The sequence below is a fragment of the Haliotis asinina genome, chromosome 9, assembly GCF_037392515.1.
Source record: "Haliotis asinina isolate JCU_RB_2024 chromosome 9, JCU_Hal_asi_v2, whole genome shotgun sequence".
NCBI classification, from domain to species: Eukaryota; Metazoa; Mollusca; class Gastropoda; order Lepetellida; family Haliotidae; genus Haliotis; species Haliotis asinina.
In genome coordinates, this window is record NC_090288.1 from 59,086,172 (window position 1) to 59,110,206 (window position 24,035).

A 24,035-nucleotide genomic window follows, 5' to 3' on the forward strand; every position below is an offset into this window, starting at 1 on the left:
ATTGTATGGTTCAGATTCGATTATTTACAGACCGCCGTCATATTGCTGGAATATTGCTGAACGCGGCGTAAAACTAAACTGACTCGCTAACGGTGTCCATACAGCGCGAATACAATCGTTCTGATATATATGTCCTTGGAAGAATATAAGAAGAGAGCAGTTAGGCCTGATATGTCTCTGACTGTTAGACATCAAACGTTAACTGAAAGAGGGACAAGGAACCCGTAGTTCCGAGCTTCAAGCGTCGTACTGGTCATATTCATGATAACTCGAATAGTTCACATACAGCTGCCTGCTACTCAGCATGTCTGCCTGTGACACAGTCTGGTTGTGACACAATCACTTTGGTGTTACAAATATATGTGTAAAGCGATCATGAGATGTGTCCCACATCATGAAATTGCAAATATAAAACCAGTTTAGATCATTCTGTAAATGGCGATGTTTGGTCTCACCGTAAACATATGCCTGTTGATGTTTTATGATAAATAAGAAAGAAGAAATACGATTTTATTTCTGTTTAAGTCTGAAAAGATCTTTCAAAATTGCTAGAGTCATGATCGGGTTGTAGTTGAGACTCAGCTAATCCACAACAGACATGCATAATCCATACCTGCGCTCAAGGCACTACACTACACTGACTCACCATGTTTTTTTTGGATCCTAACACTTTTTTCAGGCAAAGCATGGACTGGCACCAGTATACATCTGTGACCTTATTATGGATCATGTTCCAGTTCTCTTGTCCTTATGAAAATCTCACTCCCATTTCTATGGTAATAGAACGTTCTCAAGACAGTACTGGAACTATCTTCAAAATAACCTCAGAAACATCGAGGAACTATCAGACGGTCTTGTTTAAAAATCAGATCAGATCAGATCGCACGATCTTGTCGAAACTATTCAAATCCAAGTAAGAGTGATTAAGTGCTCTTGTCAGGGACAAAACTTAGCAAAGTGACATAACTTAGCAATGTGACAAAACTTAGCAAAGCGAATTGCAGTGTCTTAGACAATGGACCTGGGACTGAGTGTCGACATAGATCGATGTGTGTTAGTAAGATATCGATCGAATATCGACAGATGTCGGAGAGTTAACTTTCAGAACAAAATGCCGAAAGATTTGAAAGAAATGAATTTCAATCACTGATGAATGTGACATGTTTATGCATGGGCTACTAACGAAACACGGACTATTTAGAAGCACCCCATGACAAAGGCATTACTTTGTGTACTGTATGGGTAAATTAAAACTGCATTTTATCACAAAAGTTTATGCACGCTGTTATCGATGGCATTAATAAGAATTTCTAGCGTCGATATTTCCGACTATGTATATTAGCCAGGCTTAGTAGAAACTCAGCGTATCCTTTATTTCGTAGCCAGGGTGACATATAAAATATAAATGATCATTGCTAAATATACATGACCTTTTGGCCGGGAGACTGCAGGTAACACAAATACATAATTTTGAGAGAGCAACGGATACAGAACATACTGCAAGGATGCAAGGAAACCCAGTGTTTTAGCCTGTTTCAAGCCCAGGATGTTCTTCATCTATATTTTGTCATCTGTTTCAATCAATAACTTTGCATCCAAGGTAACCTTTCCAGTCACAACTCTGTATTACATGTGAATGGAAGTCGGTGAACAATCACTTTCCGTTAAACTTATATACCCATCTAGATATCTGCAGACCTTGGGACTAGCGAGTGATTAGTCAATTGTAAATATACCAAAACATCACCACGAACATCGTATTTACCCGTCATATCATTGACAGTTCGTCCTTGAGAAAGAGAGCCTGTCCGTGACCTTGTCGGTGATGTCCAGTGCTCGTATAAACTGTCATGATTGTGTGATGATCATAGATCATGTCAATGTCTTCCTCCTGTCGCTACCTCGAGCCATGTTTGTAGGAATGGTCAACCTGGGAGCAGCATCCTGTCTGGGAGTCGGGTTAACATGGAGGGGGTACTGGGGGATATGTCAGAGTCCAGAAGGGTTGTCTACATACATCCATCACTATACAGGCTGACCACACCGTCATACAGTACTATTAAAAAAAGAACGCCTCTCTTGGCAACCATGTAATATTATATCCACAACATGTTGTCCCACACATCCTACACAGACTCTTATTAACAGAACAAAACCAGTGTTGGCAATAGTTTATTTTGTTTGCTGGCCATCAAGGCCTGCTGCCGGAAATTCCGAAATCTGCAGACCTACCCCAACACGAAATTATGCAACATGTCCACTGACCCCGATTACACAAGCCGCATCTTCTGTTCTAGATACGCATGCCATACCTCCTCCACTACATTAGCCTCAATGATTTACCTCCTTTACTACATTAGCCTCCATGACATACCTCCTCCACTACATTAGCTTAGCATGACATACCGCCTATACTGCATTAGCCTCCATGACATACCTACTCTACTACATTAGCCTCCATGACATGCCTCCTCCATTACATTAGTCTCCATGACATGCCTCCTCCACTACATTAGCCTCCATGACATACCTCTTCCACTACATTAGTCTCCATGACATGCCTCCTCCACTACATTAGTCTCCATGACATGCCTCCTCCACTACATTAGCCTCTATGACATACCTCTTCCACTACATTAGCCTCCATGACATACCTCTTCTACTACATTAGCCTCCATGACATACCTCCTCCACTACATTAGCCTCCATGACATACCTCTTCCACTGCATTAGCCTCCATGATATACCTCTTCCACTACATTAGCCTCCATGATATGCCTCCTCCACTACATTAGCCTCTATGACATACCTCTTCCACTACATTAGCATCCATGGCATACCTCTTCTACTACATTAGCCTCCATGACATACCTCCTCCACTACATTACTAGCCTCCATGACATACCTCTTCTGCTACATTTGCCTCCATGATATACCTCTTCCACTACATTAGCCTCCATGACATACTTCCTCCACTACATTAGCCTCCATGACATACCTCTTCCACTACATTAGATTCCATGACATACCTCTTCCACTACATTAGTCTCTATGACATACCTCCTCCACTACATTAGTCTCCATGACATGCCTCCTCCACTACATTAGCCTCCATGACATACCTATTCCACTACATTAGCCTCTATGACATACCTCTTCTACTACATTAGCCTCCATGACATACCTCCTCCACTACATTACTAGCCTCCATGACATACCTCCTCCAGTACATTAGCCTCCATGACATACCTCCTCCAGTACATTAGCCTCCATGACATACCTCTTCCTCTACATTATCTTAGCATGACATACCGCCTATACTACATCAGCCAACATGATCTACCTCTACTACATTAGCCTTGCATGACATACATCCTCTATTACACTATATTTACATGACATACCGCCTTTATTACTATAGCCTACCACGACATACCTCCTCTACGACATTAGTCAAGCATGGCACACAGCCTCTGCTCCTGACTTCACCAACTTAGACGGCAAACAGCGTCATTCCCACCAGCCGTGCACCACACGCCGCCTTTCACATTGCTTCCAGTGGAACACCAGTTGTAATGCAATTACGGCATCATAATGCAGTTACTCCGTCCACCCATTCACTACCGCACATCATAATGACATGTAGAACCTGTTATATCATTTTCCTTTCAGCGCTTTTGAATAGACATATCTGACAATGGTTAATCTATTAATAAAACGTGACAGAAAATCTTCCTTGTCTGCGTCTTGAGTTGTCATTAAAGTGTCGGTTGGCTACAAGAAGGATCGACCGACTCTGTGTCTCCCGTGCTTATCTAGTTAGTCAGTTGATTCACCCCTGGGAAACAGAATTATTTCGTTACTACAGATTCCATTTGTCCGCAACAACCTTGCTCCAGATGCAAGAGTCCTTTCTCTGTCTCCCTGTGTAAAACCTGGCATGCATCATCACTGCTAACTGCACCCTTTCGTATTTATGAGACCGAACGTAGTGTCGTATTAAAGTGATATCGCCATACACAGGTACGTCCTTCTAAGATGGATATGCTCTAATGTAGGGGCAACCTAATTGACAGAGCAGACAAATGATTTTGATTACATGCAAACCCCTTTCAAACACTGGTCTGAGAGCTTCAACATAATCGATAATCCGATAGCGATACTGGACAGCATTTGATTGCAGGATGAACTGGCATGGGACTCTAATGTACACACACCTCAATACATTTTCCCAAAGCTGATTTAGTTATAATGTGTGACTAAGCAGATGTTTGGAAGCCCATTTTGGAGAAAAGAGAAATTTGTTGAGGGGGGTTTTGCTTACTTATCACTTCACTAGGAGACTTAGCAGAGCATGACCTGGTGGGATATATTAAATATATACTGTCCCGTAAGTTGCTTAAAGGGCTTTGATCTGTTTAAAAGCCATGGTCTGCAGTGAAAATACAATTTGAATGCGTAAATAATTGTTTTATGGTCAGTGACAAAAATAGCTGAGCAATACTCAATAGTGAGTAGACTGACAATTCCTATTTCAGCTTCTTCACCATCTCTTTAATCATCATTCCATGTTAACTGTAATGTCACTTATGGGAAATTTCATCCCAGCTTCTGATACATGGTACAACCCGCACGCCTGTCACCGTTCCCACAATCACCGTTGACGACATCACAAGCCAACTTCGTTTACAACAATCACCCCAAACATCACAGTCTCTGTCTACATTCCACAATCCACTCCTCACCCACCTACAATCGCATTGCCATCGTCACTCTCTTCTTCATAATCCCTATCCCTTCCACCTACAAACACATGGCAACCGTCTCTTTCGCCTTCAAATCCCTCCCGCCCACTAACAATCACATTGCAACCTTCACTTACGCCTTCACAATCCCTCCCACAATCGCAATGCAGTCGTCACTTTTCCCTTCATAACTCCTATCTCTAAGACCCACAATCACACTGCAGCCTCGCTTTCGCCTTCACAATTCCCATCTTTCCCACCTACAATCACACTGTAACCGTCACTCAACACGCCTTTATAATTGCAACCGTCCCTTTTGCCTTCACAATTTGTATTTCTCCGATCCACAATCAAATTGCAATCTTCACTTTCGCCTTCCCGCTCTCACTGATGCAATCATATTTCAAATTTTCCTTGAACAATGCCACTCCCTCTCACACAATCGCTTTCCTCTTATCACTACCGCTACCACGGTTCTCCTTTCAACTCCTTTATTGTGGGAACTTCGAAGAACCAATACGGCTGTACAAGTATTGAACAATCCAAACTAAACACGTATGTGTACATGACACACAAAGTTTTGTAACACGTTATCTCGTTATTCTGTCTTAATGAAAACACACTGCTATGTGTTGACACTTGAGCTGAACGGCAAACACAGAATCGGGCACTAATTGAACAATTATTGCACGTGCACAAACGGCAAAGACGACCTTCTCCGCGAACGTTCCTTTGAACAAATACTACATGTAATATGCAAACGATTTTCCAAGGATTTGTGAAAGCAAGTATTGTACTGTACTGAATTATCACTAATGTATTATATTACCTCTGACAGAACACGAACCCAGTTATTTGCCCACAACCCGTTTGTAGCCGGTACAGGGATTGATGATGGGATTAACTTCATGTAGGAACGTCACCAAATGACTCCTTTCTGACATGATTATTACATATGGTGCTTTGTAGACAGCGCCATATCTGTCCGCATGTGATATATACACATGGTAAATAATATCGCAACATCCCGTCCTTTCCATAATATCACTATGTTTCAATAAACCATAGCAAAAGACCGTATCCAAGAAGCCATCAGTCTTACTATCAGATCTAACCGACCTGAAAAACTATAGTTTATTTAGACAGCAAACGGGACAAAAAGTGACTCATTTTGCAGTGCTATAGTGGCATGACGTTAACGTACACGATCACTGGCATGATTCTGGCATGCTGTCTCTAAGGTATCACATAAGTATCAATAACTAAGCACAATATCAATATCTGGTGTAACTTCCGCCCAGAGCAACCACAGGACTGACCTTCGTCATCAATGACAGTATTGGACGTTAAATATGACATTGCGGCGCTCCATATTTTATTGAGGGCGAATTCCAACACATCAAGACTTTTATACTGCAGGGTCACTCTAGCGTATTCTGCAACCTATAATGTCCCAATCTCTGTGAGACTGATATCTGGACTCGTCGTGGAGTTGCGTCTCGTTGTACATTCAGACTTATTTTTGTCTGAAAAGCAGTTGTGTCTGTTTGTACATTACTAGCTCTAGGATGTTCCTTTATGCACATGCAGTGTTTCTTCGGCATCACATTCGAGCTCAGCCATTTCTCAAGGTCAAATCAAACGATCTTTCATCTGACCAGTTGACCATTCATAGTGACTTCAAATACCAGTGTCATCACTGACACCAAGGTGAACGTTTGGTTGTGCGCTAAGAGGTTAACAAAGGACTACGGCTTGGTACATAATAGGTTTGGGTATTGCCAACATGTTCGTATTGGGATGTATTGTGATGTGTGCTGGCGTATTGCAACATGTATTACGATATACTGTGAAAGTGTAACATGGGATCTAAGATAATCACCGTTTCCTCTCTTTTCGAACAATGCCACTGCCTACTCTCAGGACCCAGATGTAATTGTACATGATATCAATTGAAAATGTTTCCAAATAAAAGACTTTGCTCTATAGTTTGAAAATCGAGCACAAGCGTCTGCAGCGGTGTTCGCCAATTTGGTTTGTTCATCCTTTCAACAGGTACCGGTACCAATCTACTTTGGTATGGTCTATATGGTTTAAAAGTCACGCAAATGGAATTATATGACCATAAACATTCCTAGAACATTAATGCATATCAATACAAAGGAAATGCAAATTTTATGAGTCGTATAAAACAATAATTGCTGATCGTTTCGCGAAAAGCCAGAAAATGTACCGCGTCATGCTTTCGATTACGGCATATATACAGTGTCCCACGAAACCTATTCCTGAACTGTTTGCAGGCATTCTAGAAGTAGTAGGGAAGTGTTTATGGATGGTGAGCTTCTTTACTGTACGATGGCGACGTGTCGGGACAGATACCTGTACCGTTTTCAAACATGCTCATACGAATAAAATATGTTCAAGTATCTAAACCGAAACGTTGCCATTGTAGAACAAAGTCAAATGTTAAACCGTAAGACGATGCACGTGTTAATTGTCTACGCACGAACCAAAAACCCAGAGATCATGGTCAGACAGTCAACCAAGCAGTAAGGTCAATCGTCGTCGTCTCAAATAAATTTATACCATTTAGAAAAGCAGGGGATATTGGATTTACAGGATTGATAAATGCAAACGATGAGGCCAAGGAGGAAATAGATGAAGAGAAATTAAGGGAAAATGTAACAACTGATTCCATCCCTTTGGAAAAGGTTAATCTGTATGGATATATAATTATGTATCTCACATGCCTTGGCATTGGCTAGTGGTATGCTCGCAAAATGGAATATCCCCTACTTTTTTCAAATTGTATAAATTATATATGGTCATATCCAGCCTGATGAGGCTTCAGAGACAATGCCACCACATATGTCCCCATTGGACAATGGAAACTGCGTCATACTTTCGATTACAACATATATACAGTGTCCCGCATAGATCATTTCCCACGAAACCTATGATTATTCTTGAATTGTTTGAGAGGCATTCTAGAAGTTCTAGTGCTAACGTTTGGGGAGCCTGCTAACGTTTGAGGAGCCTGCTAACGTCTGAGGAGCATGCTAACGTCTGGGGAACCTGCTAACGTCTGAGGAATCTGCTAACGTCTGGGGAGCCTGCTAACGTCTGAGAAGCCTGTTAATATTTGAGGAGCCTGCTATCGTCTGACTAGCCTGGTAACGTCCGAGGAGCCTGCTAAAGTCTGAGGAGCCTATTAAGGTCTGGGGAACCGGCTAACGTCTGAGAAGCCTGCTAACGTCTGAGGAGCCTGCTAACATCTGGGGAGACTCCTAACGTTTGAGGAGCCTGCTAACGTCTGGGGAGCCTGCTAACGTTTGAGGAGTCTGCTAACGTCTGGGGAGCCTACTGAGTCTGCTAACGTCTGTTGTGGCGACCACCAATTAACACGTTCATCTGAGAATACTGGCTAAGACAATGTACAACATTCAATAAAACAAGCTCATGTGAATAGTGCCGGTGCTAAGCTCTGTTCTGTCAATATTTCTGTGTAGAGGTTTCCAGTTTAGTTGTTAATTGCTCACGCTCTCTCTCTTTTAATTCCGAGGATGACGAGAGTCAACATTCACATCCTGTTCCAAATAAATTTACTAGGTCATTTTTTCAGATGGAGCATCATTCCACACAATTTGTACCCTTAAAGAGGAGCTAACATGGCAAATGACACACCAATAATCTTACATTATTACTGACATGACCATATGACGTATCTGTCACGTGGTGCCCGTCCCCATGTGATAACGGAGATAACGTTATATCTGTCCTATGTGATAAAGGCGATAACTTTATATCTCTCCCATGCGATAAAGGAAGTAGCATCATATCGATATCGGCCCCATTTGCTAAAGGAGATAACGCCATATCTGCCCCCATGTGTTAAAGGATATAACGTCGTATCTCCCCAAATATGTTTATGGAGCCAAATGCCATATTTCCCCATGTGCCCCATATATAAAAAATGTGTCCCATAGACTTTTGAAACCTACGATTTGTTTGTTTGAGGTTTGTCACACTACAGGAACACATATAGAAAATGATACCCTGATTCTTTCAAAATTACGTTGACTGAAAAGTCCCTTGAAACTTGATTATGTTTTATCAAATTCATGCCTTCAAGAATTCGTGCGTGTAAGTACATAGCCAAATTAAGTTACTATTATTCAACCAACACAAGCAGACACTATATACGTAAACGCAAAAGCTGCAATGTAACTCACACAAAGTAGCCAATATGTAAACAGAAGCGAAAACACCACTTCCACAACTGTGGTAGAAGAGGAGTCGAGTGTACATTTCTGACTATCATGAGTATGTATACTTATTTGACACCGCGTTCAATTGTACTACACGGTCTGTAAACAATCGAGTCAGGGAGAGACAAGCTGGTGACTGATATCACGAACATGCACCTAGTTATGAATCACTACTGTTCAGTGATGATACGATTTTTTTCCAAAATGGCCGGTGTATCGCGGCCCACCGGTGGCACCCGGCATAATGATAAGCAAAGGCTAGTCAACGGTTCACATGAAAGAAAATCGAGAACATATGGTGAAAGTAAAAGTAGGGATTCGTATCGGACATCAGTGTACTGATGCAGCAAGTGTTAAAAGGCCACCACATGTCTACCACAAGGCCTTACTTTTGCACTGAATATAGTAGCCGTATTCTAACACCTTCTGACCAAGAGTCGCATGACGCTGTCTGAACACTTGTTAAAAGGAAGGTTCTTCATTGTTGTGTAATATAAACTCCCAATCCTGGATCAGTTGGAATGTTGCTGGAAAAACAAGAGTTCAACACTGGAAAATTGTATTATCCCTTTTGTCATATATATATTCAGTAACTGTATTCAGTAGGAAGGCCACAGGCACTTGTACAATATAAGACCATTGATTTGCACAACAACTAAAACAATTTTGTTTAAATTTACAACAATAGTGTGTTGCGCCACATCAGAGCTTCCTTAATATATTTTGCATACATATATATATATAGTTGCTGTTTTCACAATGGAGAAGGCGAATTAAAGAGTGGGAAGTTTTACAGGGCAATATTTAACATATATCTTGTTCGTAAATCATTGTATTGTGGGCAAATAACATGAAGTTTACCTCGTCTTCTAAAATGTTTTTGCAAATTCTCTTGGGATATTATTTTTTCTGCCTGCATTCTTTGTGATGTTCAATTCACCTAATCTTAAAAGTGATAAAAATCTTCTTAAGTCTCTATTATATATAGTTGACAAATGTGATTCCATGTTAAAAACACCTTTTACACTTGAATACAACTCTAAATTGGAATGTTCATTTAACATAGAAAATATACACTGGATGTTACAATCCTTAACTCGTTGAGAAAACTGTTTAACAAATAAGTCAGTGTTAACGATATTCTGAAAATCCCACGCATAACTAAAACCATAAATATACATCAATTTCTCACTTCAGTAATCCATGACTTGCGGTTATTATCATCCATTCGTTTTAACATAATATAGGTTTGTTTGGGATATCTAGTCTCTTCCATAATCAGTGGTTTACACCAGTATTTAACACATCTTATTATAGAATCGCAGTAAATATAATGACGACCGCATTCAGCTAAAACACCTGCATTAATTGTGTTATTACCAACACCAAGAACACATTTACAGTATTTCACATGAAATCTTTGTATAATTAACCACTCTTAAAAACCCTATATTTCTGAACAATACAATAGCATAGGCTTAATTTGTGTATCAAACATCTGAAATAGGACAGTGGGAGAAAGGCTTTTTAATTTATGATGAAGCTGTTTGATTGGAAGGAGGGCTCTATGAGCTTTATGAACGAGCGTCTGTACGGATTTTGACCAAAGTAGTCTGCTGGAAAATAAAATACCCAAGTAGCTGTAATAGCTTGTGTTTTTCAAATTTACATGGTTAAACATCCAATTTTCCGTCTTCTTTATTTTACCTCCATTGCGAAAAACAATTATCTCTGTTTTTGTAAAATTAACCTTTAAACCCCCTTTTTTGCAACAGTTTGATAAAATATTAATCTTTCTTTGTAAACCAAAAATACTGTCAGAGAATAGACATAAATCATCAGCACAGAATAGTAAAAAGAGCTGTAAAACAGCTGTACTTCAACAAAAATACCTCTTTCGTCCGATAATGTAAGATCCTCTTCAAGTTGTTTTACAAATATACTGAATAGTAATGGACTGAGTATACATCCTTGGCGTACACCACTCAAGGCGTTTTCCGTGACAAACGATGTAAGAAACCCCCTGTGAACCGAGCAAAACCAAACCAAGACAAGTCTAAAACAAGTCATATATTGCATGCTTAATAAGCAAAGAGAGCAAGGTATACACAGTCACGAGTCAATTTCACAATACTGATTTCAAATACAATACAAGTGAGACAAAATCTAAGGCAATGGGTCACACAATATGATATAGCAAACTCACCAAAGTTTTAGTGCGAGAGAGAAACAGTCATCCAGAATGTAACCCGGCGAGCGGTTTGACAGCAGTTTCAGGCGTTGACAGATGCAGAAAGATATTACTCCAGTAATGTGTCCCCGTCTCAACACGGCAACTAGCCTTTGCATATATACTTAGTCATTTCCCGAAAGCTCGGGCACATACGACCATCGCCAACACTGCAGAAATCTCTAGCCGTCTCCCGAAAGTAAAAATAGAAAATAGAAAAAATAGAAGATGCTAGATTGTTCGTGTTGTTTTTTTTCTTTCAATTCACATGACACTGTCACATATTTTAGACAACCTGTCCTCGACCACTGAAGATAGATACAAACGTATATCTGTTATATTTATATCAATGTTTATTTACAAATGCCTCACGGATCAAGGAATGGGGTTTCTCCTGAGGTTTTTCAAGTGCGATAGTTGTGTGCGAGGTTGAAACGTTTTGTCAGAACTGTACTCGGTGTGTTCTGGGAATTAAAGAAAATCCTTTGAGCTTTTCTAAATACACATTCCATCAATTCCATTTTAGTACATTTTGCCGGACCAAGCAATATATCTCCCAATGTACAGATTTGTACGTAGTTTTGGAATCCAGTACGCAAGAGGAATGAACAAGTTTCAAAGTGAAGCCAAAAGTTGAAAGCACCTATTTTTGGTAGAATAGTATTTCAAATTTGAATAGCTGACGAAGGTTGCTATTGTCAGCAATGAGCACGGTACCTGTGGTTATATGTTCTAAACGTTTGCTACAAAATAATTAGCCTTGGCAACTACCTTTATCTCCTGATCAGAAACATGCAGTTTTTGTCTGATTCAGGAAAGAGAGCTTCTATTTAGCAAACTGCTTCGAGGCAATATCAGTAACCAAACTCTTCAGTTTTCACTTTGGACTTTTGCTGCCTTTAGATCCATTCATCAGCAAAAAATTGCAAGAATCGTCGCAAACCTTTTACCGAACAAGTATTTTTAATGCCTACAGTCTCGTCCCCACTGTGTGAAGGCCTAATGTTTCCTGTAGAAGGTGAGCCAGCAAAACGGTTTCATCTGATCTAGTGCTGTTCTTGTGACCATGACAACATCGACGCCTTTGGGATGCCGGAAACAGACTCAGATAAATTGAAGGTAGCAGTTCGTCTGTTAGAAAGACTTCCTTTAGTTTGTCATCGCATCCACATGACACTGATGTTCATAGCAACTGAATCGAGTAATTTTCTCGAGCCACTTTGTAAGGTTGACTCCATCTAAGGCTAATAGAATTGTGGTACATGTATATATAGTTTCTGCTAGTGTAATTTTCATGCAGAAAATGGAGAGATGTTCAGATTGGAAATGTATGTAGACACGGTTGGAAACATTTCGATTGATGTCTGATTTGATCTGCCTGACTCGTGTCGATAATTTCCTTTCTGTCTCTCAAACACAATTCACAAAGAGTACATTCTGTGATACAGGACCGGTTTTGTTCGATATGTCTTTAAATGATTTGTGCAGTACGTTTCAGCTGTCAAGTGCGGTTTGAAGTGAGGATCCCTTATCAAAAAGGGAGAGTATACGGCGAGTATATGGATGACAACTTCTTTAACTAGACGTTTCAAAGGCTGCATCTCGTAACTTCTTCAGGCTCCAGAAGAATTCACAGGAAGTGAAGAAGAAGTAGCCATCCTTATACCCGTCTTATGTATTCACCAACTTCTAAATGCCTTTCAAGAATCTCAAAACAGCAAAGGTTTAGTAATTATGGATATGGATTTGAAAGATCAATAGTAATGTTTCTAATGAATCTTTGTCGTGTAAACACACGTCGCATTTATGTTGAGCCCATACAAATGGTCAGTACATACCAAGCAGCAGGGGCCATTACGTAGACAAAACAAATTGTCACTATATAGGGAACACAATGGGTCACTTTGTAGCCTCTGAGGTGGGGGTGGGTCGGTGGGGGAGCTGTCACTACGACCTCACCTCCAATCTCACCCACCCCCCAGACAATCACCCACACACGGTGGAAGGTGGGGACGATATATGACTATGACGTCCACACGGGCAACACCGTAATCACTGCGGTGCTATTGTTGAAGGTAAGAACTGTTGTGGAAAGGTTGACCTTTCTGGTAATAAGGACTTTACATGACATACATCTCTGGGATTGACACTGGGCCATTGGCTGTGTCTGGGGATTGATATTTCACACTGTGGCTAATTGCAGGACAAATACAGCTATGTCTCCAAGGTCGCTCTGGTTTCACGATGACGTTAACCATACGTGTGTTACACGTACATAACAGGATATGCCTTTCTGGATAAAGACCAGCATTAGGGTGCTTGGTCTCTTGATATCAAACTAAACTGTTAATCCAAAATAGTTAATTGTGGAATTACAATATGTAATTACAATAGAAATACTCTTTCCCCTCAACACAAAGAGTATGCCCGTGTATACCGTACAGGTTTGCCCCAAAAAACTATATCTGTGAACATCATATAAATGTTTAAATAGACAGAGATGAACAATGTGGATATATGAGAGAGACTATGTTGGTGTCTGGAGACGCACCGTCAGTGCAACCATCACATCATTGAAAAGTTCCGGAAATCATCATATATTCCATCGAAGATTCGATAAATGTCAAAATATTGACAGTCCGAAAAAGCTCCACTCTTTTAGATTAAACATTGATGACTCGAGTTAAAACCACAGTGTGATGCTCTCTCATCTTACGGAAACTTTTCCGTTGAATATCATTCATTTGTGAGTCCCATTTGGTCAGATGTCTTGATATCTCCAGCAAAGATCGCACTACAGTGCTGACAGTAGCAACTGCCGCGAGCCATCATTCAATGAGAGATGTGTGGGAGACTAGCTTGTGTATTTAAGGAACTAATTCGCCTGTTGACTGCTATCGACACGCAAGAAATTACACCACTCTATGATATTAATGCACCCCTCTGAGCAGCGAAAAGCCCCTGACTTAATAGATGGAATACAGTTTGGCAAATTACATAGCAAGCCTGTAAAAACAATGTTATTAACAAAACTGACATTTCTGTAGGGTACTATGTCCGTATAAAAGTTGGAAAGGACTTTTTTGACAGGATTCCTTCTTGAAAAACAGAATGATAGGCTCTAGGACAAGGATTGCTGGCATCACTGGAACGTGCCGTATAAAAACTTTTGCAAACTGAATTAGCTTTTTTCACACATAACCAATCCTTGTTTAAACACACACAACCCAGTTGACTTCTTGTATAGTAACATATACGATCAGTGGTTATACTTAATTACATGTAATCATATTATTATTCTGCAAGCTGGTACTCTGATTGGAACGTCATCGCAAGCTGGTTATGTCAACAACGTGATGTAACTGATTGGCGAGCGGCCACCGAAGACAAAAATCGCAATTCAGTTCAATAATTTACAAATCCATCTTAATGATATACGCCAAGGACATTTGGAACATTATCGTCACGCAATCCGACTGAAACCGAAGGGCGTAAAAGCTCTGCAATGAATAAACACCAAATTTGTAATTTTAGGACAATAATTGTCCTTTTGTGGAAACGTGGTAAGTCCAACGATGCCGTATGCATGGGATTCTGTCTGAGGGTGATCAGCGAATGACTGATTGTATCTGTTTGAGGGCCATTCTCATGATAGCCGTATTCCCCTTGTCCCTATAGTAACAACAAAACGGACATCGTCTCTAACCTTGTGTGCGGGTGATGATGATAGCTGCAGGGGATTTTACTTTATAATTCAACATATCCACTAAACACCAAAACATACGTTACCTTCCTATCTTTATTAATAACTTAAAGTTATCAAAGATATGTTAGGAGGTCTTAGTTTTCAAGAAAGCTTAACAGCACAGTCTTATGCAAATCGCGAAAACAAATTCGACTGACTATAATACAACAAATCGGTACGCTCTTACACTGACTAGCTAAAAAAAATACAAAATGACGTGTAGAAGAAAAATCGATGAGTATAAAGCATACACACGTGTACATCTATTTAGCTATTGCACATTTGTGTGCTCATTTGGGCGACGTCGTTAGACACACAATACACGCCTGCGCACAAACACGGACGAGGAACAATACAGCAAATACACGTGCTCATATACTGAAATGGATGAGTATGAACACCAGCTCACATTCGACATTGATATCGATACTAAAACCTGCACCGTATCACCGATTACCAAAATCTATTTTGCTAGTTATTTTCAGATCAGAAGATATACTACAAGAGAAGGTCACCTGATGTCAATAGTACAGGAACTCGTTGACCCCCTCACTTCCGGTACTATGCCATTAGGCCGGGATATTTATACGTCCACTCAATGAAACCCGCTTTCGCTTGTGTGCCTTAGCAAGGAAGAACTCTTAGCTCTTCCTTGGGAACCAAAATACTGCAGAAATCTCTTTTCATGATTTGCAAAAGTATGCGCACGTTTGAATACAGTAATTTCCTCTTAACTTCAAACGGTTTTGAGTTTAACCGTTCCCAAATCTTTATTTCAGTATTGCAGAATTAAGAGGACAAGATCTTTATTCTGCTATATGCAGTATTGAGTTATGAATCCACTGAAGTATAAACTTTAACAGGAATTAAAAAAAACAGCAATATAACTGTGAACACGAAATAGGGATTAACAACCAATAAATTAACAGCTGTTGACAGTCTGCTGTAAGTGACAGGGTACAAAATACACAAATGTAATAAGTTATGATCGCTTTAGGGCTTCGTGTTTCACAGTAGGATGAGATATCCATGTTCATCAGGTGTCCTTGGTAACGTTAGCATGATAGAAAAGACTGAATTGTTTTCAGTGTATTTAGTGTTACTTACCAGCGTCTAAAATGGCACTCAGAGAGTTATTCTTCAACAGACACTCGTCTGTGGTGTGTGAGTGAGTTTACGCCGCTTTCAATGGGCTTCGCGTATTGTACCCATGTCGGGAATCGAACCCCAGTCTTCAGCGTGACGAACGAACGCTCTATCTACTAGGCTACTCCACTTCCTGTCGGTGTTACATTGCTATAGGATTGCTGGCAGAACGTTAACAAACGTCCGGTGCCATTATTGGCGTTTAATGAACTCTTCACCAGTATTTCAGAAGAGATCGTTGGCATTGGCGTTTATGTAGTTGCATTGGTGTGCTTTGAAGGAAATGACTGTTGGCATCGAAGGGACATTCATAATTTCAACATTTTTCGGATGAACCTGTAAACAAGTGTTTGATATGACATAGTGGCAAGAGTATGAGTAAGTGAGTTTAGTTTTACGCCGCACTCAGCAATATTACAGCTATATGGCGGCTGTCCAAGGGTACATGAACAACGGTTCATTGAACGGTGAGGCTACGATAACTGACCGGGCATGTATGTTCACAGTGGAAGCATCATCCTTTCACTAAACAGTTTCATGTGTTGGACCAAATATTCTGCAAATGATCTTTGCATCAGTTGTGACAAAACATTCTCAACTGTACACCAACTTTTATATGGTTACTCATGCCGGCGTCGGCTCCCACAATATGGATGAATCATGTTGACGAAGAGAGCAAATTACGACGAGCGGCAATGACAGATGTAGAGTGATAGCTCATATTTTATGCCACACAACACGATTCAAACAGGATCAACTTATTCTGCTGCATGATTCGCCATTCAATCGAGAGTGGAGTTTCAGTAAAGTGAGGCTAAAGATCTTCGACATCGGCGAGTAATATTTTAAAGTCTGTTCTTCTGTAATAGTGGCTTTAAATTGTAAATGTTACTCCGAACTTTCGGAGTTAGTAATTTATAATGACATAGAAGGACAGAGCCCAAAGTCCGCCCGTTTGACTTTTCATCTATGATTGCCAAGTGTTTTGGGAAGAGTAGTCCGTTGTACAATTATGACTATATCGTAAGTAATGACACCCGGTATTCGGATACTGTGAACGTAACTATTCCAGACCACGTCAAGAATCATCTGTCTGGAGGCGTATATGCATAGATATCTGATCCAGAGTGCCATTGTTTGTCAGTGGGATAGAACTGGCTCAAAGACAATTATGGAACCACAATCAGATCATTAACTTATTCCTACTCACTTTCAGGAAAAGTGGAGGATTACTTTCACAAGGTGCCTCAGGATGCCTCAATTATTATGCCATTTCATAGTATGAACTTAAGGAAAGGTAACAGCGGCATACTGCTAGGTCAAATGGAGAGCTGCCACAGCTGCCAAAGGTCAAGCATGCGTTCACCCCTCACCACCACCTCACCACTCCAACCTACTTCAGTACAAAGGACAAGGATGCGGTCGTTGTACTTGACTTGAAGATAACCATGTTTGTGAACCTTGTCCATCTCCTATGTCTTTGAATCTCTAATTACTGCTATCATTAAAGCAAATCTATATGCCGTAATGACACCAGGCACTGACCTACATCTAGCAGCACAGTGCAGTCATGCAGGTATATGTCTGTCATTAACATCGTGGTACCGACGTAGCTGAAACTGATGCTCACCTGACCATGCTTCCGGGATCAAAAACATAATTAAAGGATGTTAGAAGTATTTTTACATAGAAAACCTGAGTGACATTATGTTCTATTACATAGATTTCAAAGCACGGGCAAACTATCGGTGATATTCACCAAATGATCAAATGTCCACAGTGAAAACATCGATTGAGGTTGTGCCAAAGAAATTCCAATTACTAAAGGTTTTACTAATTGGGTAGATTTCTGATTGCAAATTTATGATTTATTTTCACATGTTTTCGTCGCTGCCTTTCCTTTTACGAGCAATGAAAACGAGGCCGATTATTCCTGGCGCCGTTCTAACTGACATGATAGCAACCATCTTTGTTGGAATCGAACTTGGACACATCGCTACTGAAAACACTTTAGTTTCTGTTCCATTCAGCCATATCAAGAGGAAGCAATGCGAACTATTCAGTAACTGCTGATGTAATTACTGATGGGGTAGCGACCGTGTCTAATATTCTGATTCTCGAATCATCAAATGAATGAAGAGATCAGTTGCAATAACATATACTGTGTTCCTGTTTGCTGCCATTTACTGAAACCATAATTTCCCCAAACGAAACTAACATGTTCTGTATGAGAAAATTCAACCCTCTAGCCATACAATGTAAGCACTATTGAAATGATCCTCTCCAGAAAATGTGAGGCATGTGTTGTAAGGGTTAGTTCAAAGGTAAACAGGGGGAATTATGTCGCCATGTATTTAACAAACATTTGAACTATGCGGACAATATGAAGTCCAGACATTGGATTGAGGCAAATTGAGTTAGGATCACATCTTTTGAACATCTTCACGATGTTCCCTGTGGTATTATGACGTTTCCACGGAGTACAACAATTCAACAGTCAGCTTTCCCGTTTTGTGACTCAACATAGCACGAGGTCTCACCGTTGCTTTCTGCCATCTTGGCTGCTTGGCTTCTGAGATATATAGTCGAATATACGATTTCTACAGAGATTTCTTTCGACAATTATTCAAACATTCTGTGATCGGAGTTCTATGTGAAGCTTTCAAATGTTTTTTGTTAGAAATGTGGAGGACATTTCCAAATGTTTCGTAAATGTCTTAAAAACGATGTCCGATGTAACTTTTGGTTTTGACTTGTAACACATGTTTCGTTGTATTTTCAGGTGAACAATTGACATATGTATAGTATTTGCATTTTGCTTTACCCTTTGTTTGTCAACAGTATTGTGGATAACGCTCGCCTGTTCGCGGTGTCGTCACTCGTTGATGAGGATTCATTAACAGGTGCATTAAATGTATTCTGAAATGTGACCACGTAGGTTACGTTGCCTTACCAACATGATTCACTTTTTACCTACTGACGTCTGCGTGGTATCTTTACCTACTGACGTTTGCGTATGTCTTTACCTACTGACGTCTGCGTATATCTTTACCTACTGACGTTTGCGTATATCTTTACCTACTGGCGTCTGCGTGGTATCTTTACCTACTGACGTTTGCGTATGTCTTTACCTACTGGCGTCTGCGTAGTATCTTTACCTACTGACGTTTGCGTATGTCTTTACCTACTGGCGTCTGCGTAGTATCTTTACCTACTGACGTTTGCGTATGTCTTTACCTACTGACGTTTGAGTATGTCTTTACCTACTGACGTCTGCGTATATCTTTACCTACTGACGTTTGCGTATATCTTTACCTACTGGCGTCTGCGTGGTATCTTTACCTACTGACGTTTGCGTATGTCTTTACCTACTGGCGTCTGCGTAGTATCTTTACCTACTGACGTTTGCGTATGTCTTTACCTACTGGCGTCTGCGTAGTATCTTTACCTACTGACGTTTGCGTATGTCTTTACCTACTGACGTTTGAGTATGTCTTTACCTACTGACGTTTGAGTATGTCTTTACCTACTGACGTTTGCGTATGTCTTTACCTACTGACGTTTGAGTATGTCTTTACCTACTGACGTTTGCGTACGTCTTTACCTACTGACGTTTGCGTACGTCTTTACCTACTGACGTTTGCGTACGTCTTTACCTACTTGCGCTTGCGTATGTCTTTACCTCCTGGCGTCTGCGTGGTATCTTTACCTACTGGCGCTTGCGTATTTAATAAGTGAGAGCAGGACACGTCTACCAGGAACAAGCCAAAATAGAATATAGGAACACAAGTGATATAACTATTCGTTAATTGTGGAAATGTCATCCACATCTACCTTCAAACGATATTTTGGAAGCATTTGGGACTTTCAAAGTGAAAGCATTTCGCTGTCAAACATGAAAGGATGTATGAGGATATTTGATGCAATGAGATGTACTCAAGCGTAGTATTATAATATTGTTCGTGGACAAGTGACGCAGGATGTCTGGTTAAACATGCTGACCAAATAGATGCAGGATTAGGAAAATGTAACTTGCAGTTTGTTACTCGTTTTGGTGACCTACTTCCGTCAGAATCTGGTGTTTGATCGCGTTGATTATAGTTGTTAGTGCCAAGGTGTCGGGTGAAAGATTGACCCTTTGGTTTTTAGTGTAGAGGGTCATGTTCATGAAGCAATATGTTGGGACCATAAAATACCAGCTGCTTTCAGTTGTAGACTGGGCACAACAAGGCAGCAAACTCCAGGTCCTAGACGAATATCTCCAATCATTATGGGCAGTATTTGTTGAATTCAGACAGATAGCAAATTTGTTTCCCTTCCATCGTTGTCAATGGCACCGTCTGAGTGTCAGTGTCCCGCGCTAGACTTCATCCTCTTCATTACATTTAGCATAAAACCTAGCTTGTGAGACTTCAATACCACACGTTATAAGAGTCTATCATACCCGAAGGTTCTTGATTCTGACATCTGCCGAACAGTTTCTGATGTTAACATATATCATAAAAATCTTTGAGGTCTAACTGATGTTATGAGATAACCAAGCAAATATTTCATATCGCGGATGATCTAGGATTTGGAAAACTTAATGTGACAGATAATTCACGAAAATGCAAGTGGGGATTCACTTTTGAATAGGTTGCCATGGACGGTGTCTGAAAAAGGGTGTGAGCTCGCACATCCCCATGACCTTTTATTCGACTGTGTGAGTGACTTGTATGTTCTGTATGTATGGCATCGTAGTCAATATCATTGTCCTCTCCACACATCCAGTTTTTCTGCACGTCTCTGTTTTGATATATGTACATCTGCATGTATGTAAATCACTGTTCTCACATCTCGTCGCATTTTAAGATGTGGAAACATTCATCTCCTTACAACAAAGTATCTAGGTGGCTAGAGTTATTGTTTGACAGTTGAAGGTAGGCTTGATCCCATGGTGGCGTTATAGCAGACGACGTCTAAGGACAGTCCTTTTTGTTACCCGGACTGAAATGATTGACTGCGTGTCACACGTCTTCGCGTGGTATTCAGTCGTATAACTGAATATCGCAAATGAGTTTCCCTATCACCTATAAAAAAAACCGGTTGGAACAAACTAGCACTTTCAATAGTCATACAGGGATAGCAAAGATGCACACAGAGCGAAAGTATTTTGTGTCATGCACAAACGGATTTCTTCCAGGAAACAAGCTAGTTTATCATATCATACCATCTGTATGCGTTACACAGTGTCAAGCGAAAACCAATTACTCACAAAGAAAACTTGCGTGACTCCGCCGATTAGAATAACAAACGTATTCAAATCACCATTAATATGGGTATCACTGGCCGATAATTACTGCGCTGCTTATCTTCAGCAAATCATCTTCAGTAAATTAGAGTAGTACTACATGAGCCCCCCGCGCCCCAACATGCAGATGATTGTACTGGGTGTCCGGTTCGCTGCCTCCACCAGTGGGATAGCTTATGATGCGCAAGGTTATCGTATGATACGCTAATCACACAACACAACACCGGCTGTGTGTATCTCCATGTAGCTGACATCTGATGACCTCACGAACACGTCTCAATCAACATGAAAAAACCTCGAAAACAACATGATCACAATTGTTTTTTTCGTGAACTCATCATTGCTAATTAAATCTAACAGGCCACGATAAATTCTCGTAAACGCGAAGGACACTCCATGCACGTGTATGGGGGTTCCCACGTTGTGCACGTGCTTCCCATGCATTGTGCTTGCGTGTGGTTATAACGTGAAATAATGCATCAGACACAAGAGGAATGTCACTGTAACGTTCCTCAATGGGTTTTGTTTCTACCAGACTTCAAAGTTCAGGTTCCCTTAATATGAATGCAGGATTCAAGATGCATCTAAGGTGTATGGATGAATGCGGGATGAACTTTGTATTTCGACATGAATGTAGGATATAACACGTGTTTAAAGGTGGTGTGAATGTTGGATATGTACTCTATTTAACGGTGATATGAATGTGTGATTCATGATATCTTCAAGGTGGTATGAAAGTGAGTCACATGGTGTATTCCAGGTGGCATGAATGTGTGATTCATGATGTATAGAAAGTGGTATAAATGTGGGATACAGGATGCATTCAAGGTAATATGAACACGGGTGCGATGCACGCTGAATACAATGTATACGAACGTACCGCATGATGTATTAATTGTGGTATGAACATGCGATCTATGACGTATTTAAGGTGTTATAAAATTTTGATTTAAGGTGTATTTAATATGGTATGAATATGCGGTACATGATGTATTTAAAGTGGTATGAATGTGATGTGCATGATGTACTCAAGGTGGTATGAACGTGTCGTACATGATGTATTCAAGAAAAAATGAACGTATGATACATCATCCATGTGGCTGTCGAACTGATATACGTGATACACAAGGTTGACCCGTGTCGTAAAGGGGTGGACTCGAAATTGATCAGATAATATGTTCACACCACCAGATCACTAACTTACCCTTCATTCATAACTATCACATAAGTTCATTCATGTTTCCACAATCAATGAGTGACGTCATGTATGGTGACTGTGACGTCATCCCTCCATCCACAAACCCAGTTTCGGTTGTTTCAAAGACAGCGACAACCCATGGTCGGCAAAACCTCAACTGCTTATGAGCAGAAACGTTCTCCAACTGAAGAGACGCAGTCCGTTTTATACGACTTAACAATTAACACAGACGCCTTAAACCCTTCCTGCACATCTAAAGCAAAACATCATGTGTCTGCCTTAGCTTTCACCACTGCAGATGACCATTGATTGGAGACTGAATAAGCGAGGTGTTGGATTTGACAATCTCTCAGCTAAAGTTTCAAGCTCTTACTCCCAGCCCAAATCTGAGGCTACTTATCTTATTAGATGCCACCAATGATACTCTCAAAATGTATGAACTTAGACTGGAAAACAGTCCGCAAAGTCTTTCTTTAAGGTGGTTGGTGTGTACAAAACGTCAAAAATCGCACAAGAATCAAAAGTAAAGTATTCCTAACGTGAGCAATATAAAAATCCCACAATCATTCTCTCCCGACAGATACCAATTTTACGAAAGTTGTGAACATTCTAAAATATCTGAACTCGCTTTCTCTCGCCTTTGCCTTTCGTAAAATTGTCTTATTCATCATTTTACACATAATTTGTCAGAAACGCGCACTCAACAATCTTATATATTTCTGTTACACAAACCCCCCTTCTTGCCATTCCCAGAACTTCTTGCCATTTGTGAACTTCTCACAACGCCAGGGTGAATATTTTGTTCATTAGTTCATAGGCACTACCACGTAGCAAAATGGATCTTACATACTTTGCATTCATCTAGCACTACACTAGTGAGGTAGATGATTGAATGCATTCCCTTTTTAGTTTAAGGGATACTTCAAGAATGAACATTTAATTTAACACTATGGTTAATTTGCGTACAGCCTGGAAAAAATCAACCAACGTAAACAATCATTACCAGAATGAACCAATGTGACCTGTTGATAAAAGGGTATCTAAATACTTCACAAGGCGATTTTAATAAAAACTTCATACACAGGCTTTGTGGAAATAACAACCAAAACTTTGAGTGCATTTGAAATTAAGGACCTACCTGTGAGAAAGTTCCGCACCGTGGTATTAGAAACTTGCTTTTCCCGAGACCGATTGACTTTAGGGCGTGTCTATCACACCCCTCTACATTCCGTCACACCCTTGCTCACCCGTCGCAGCTAGATAGCAACTCCACCTCAGACATGAGGTTTAAAGTCGTGTGTCGACACCGTGTTGATGCTGTTGCTAGAAGGTCCGGTGTGCTGGCTGTCAGACGATCAATGAAAACGGCAAGACAGTGTGCGGAGTTTGTCCCCGCACGCAGCTAACGAATAG

General features: G+C 40.4%; 1 protein-coding gene across 1 annotated transcript in view; it reads right to left on the reverse strand.

Moving 5' to 3' along the window:
• The window catches only part of LOC137296251 (uncharacterized), a 63,390-nt gene extending 39,580 nt beyond the window's left edge, over positions 1-23,810 (reverse strand). Inside the window, exon 1 of the mRNA XM_067827998.1 lies at positions 23,761-23,810. The gene's annotated coding sequence lies outside the window, so the exon portion shown is untranslated. The remainder of the gene's footprint in view (positions 1-23,760) is intronic.
• Between the last annotated feature and the right edge of the window lie 225 nt (positions 23,811-24,035).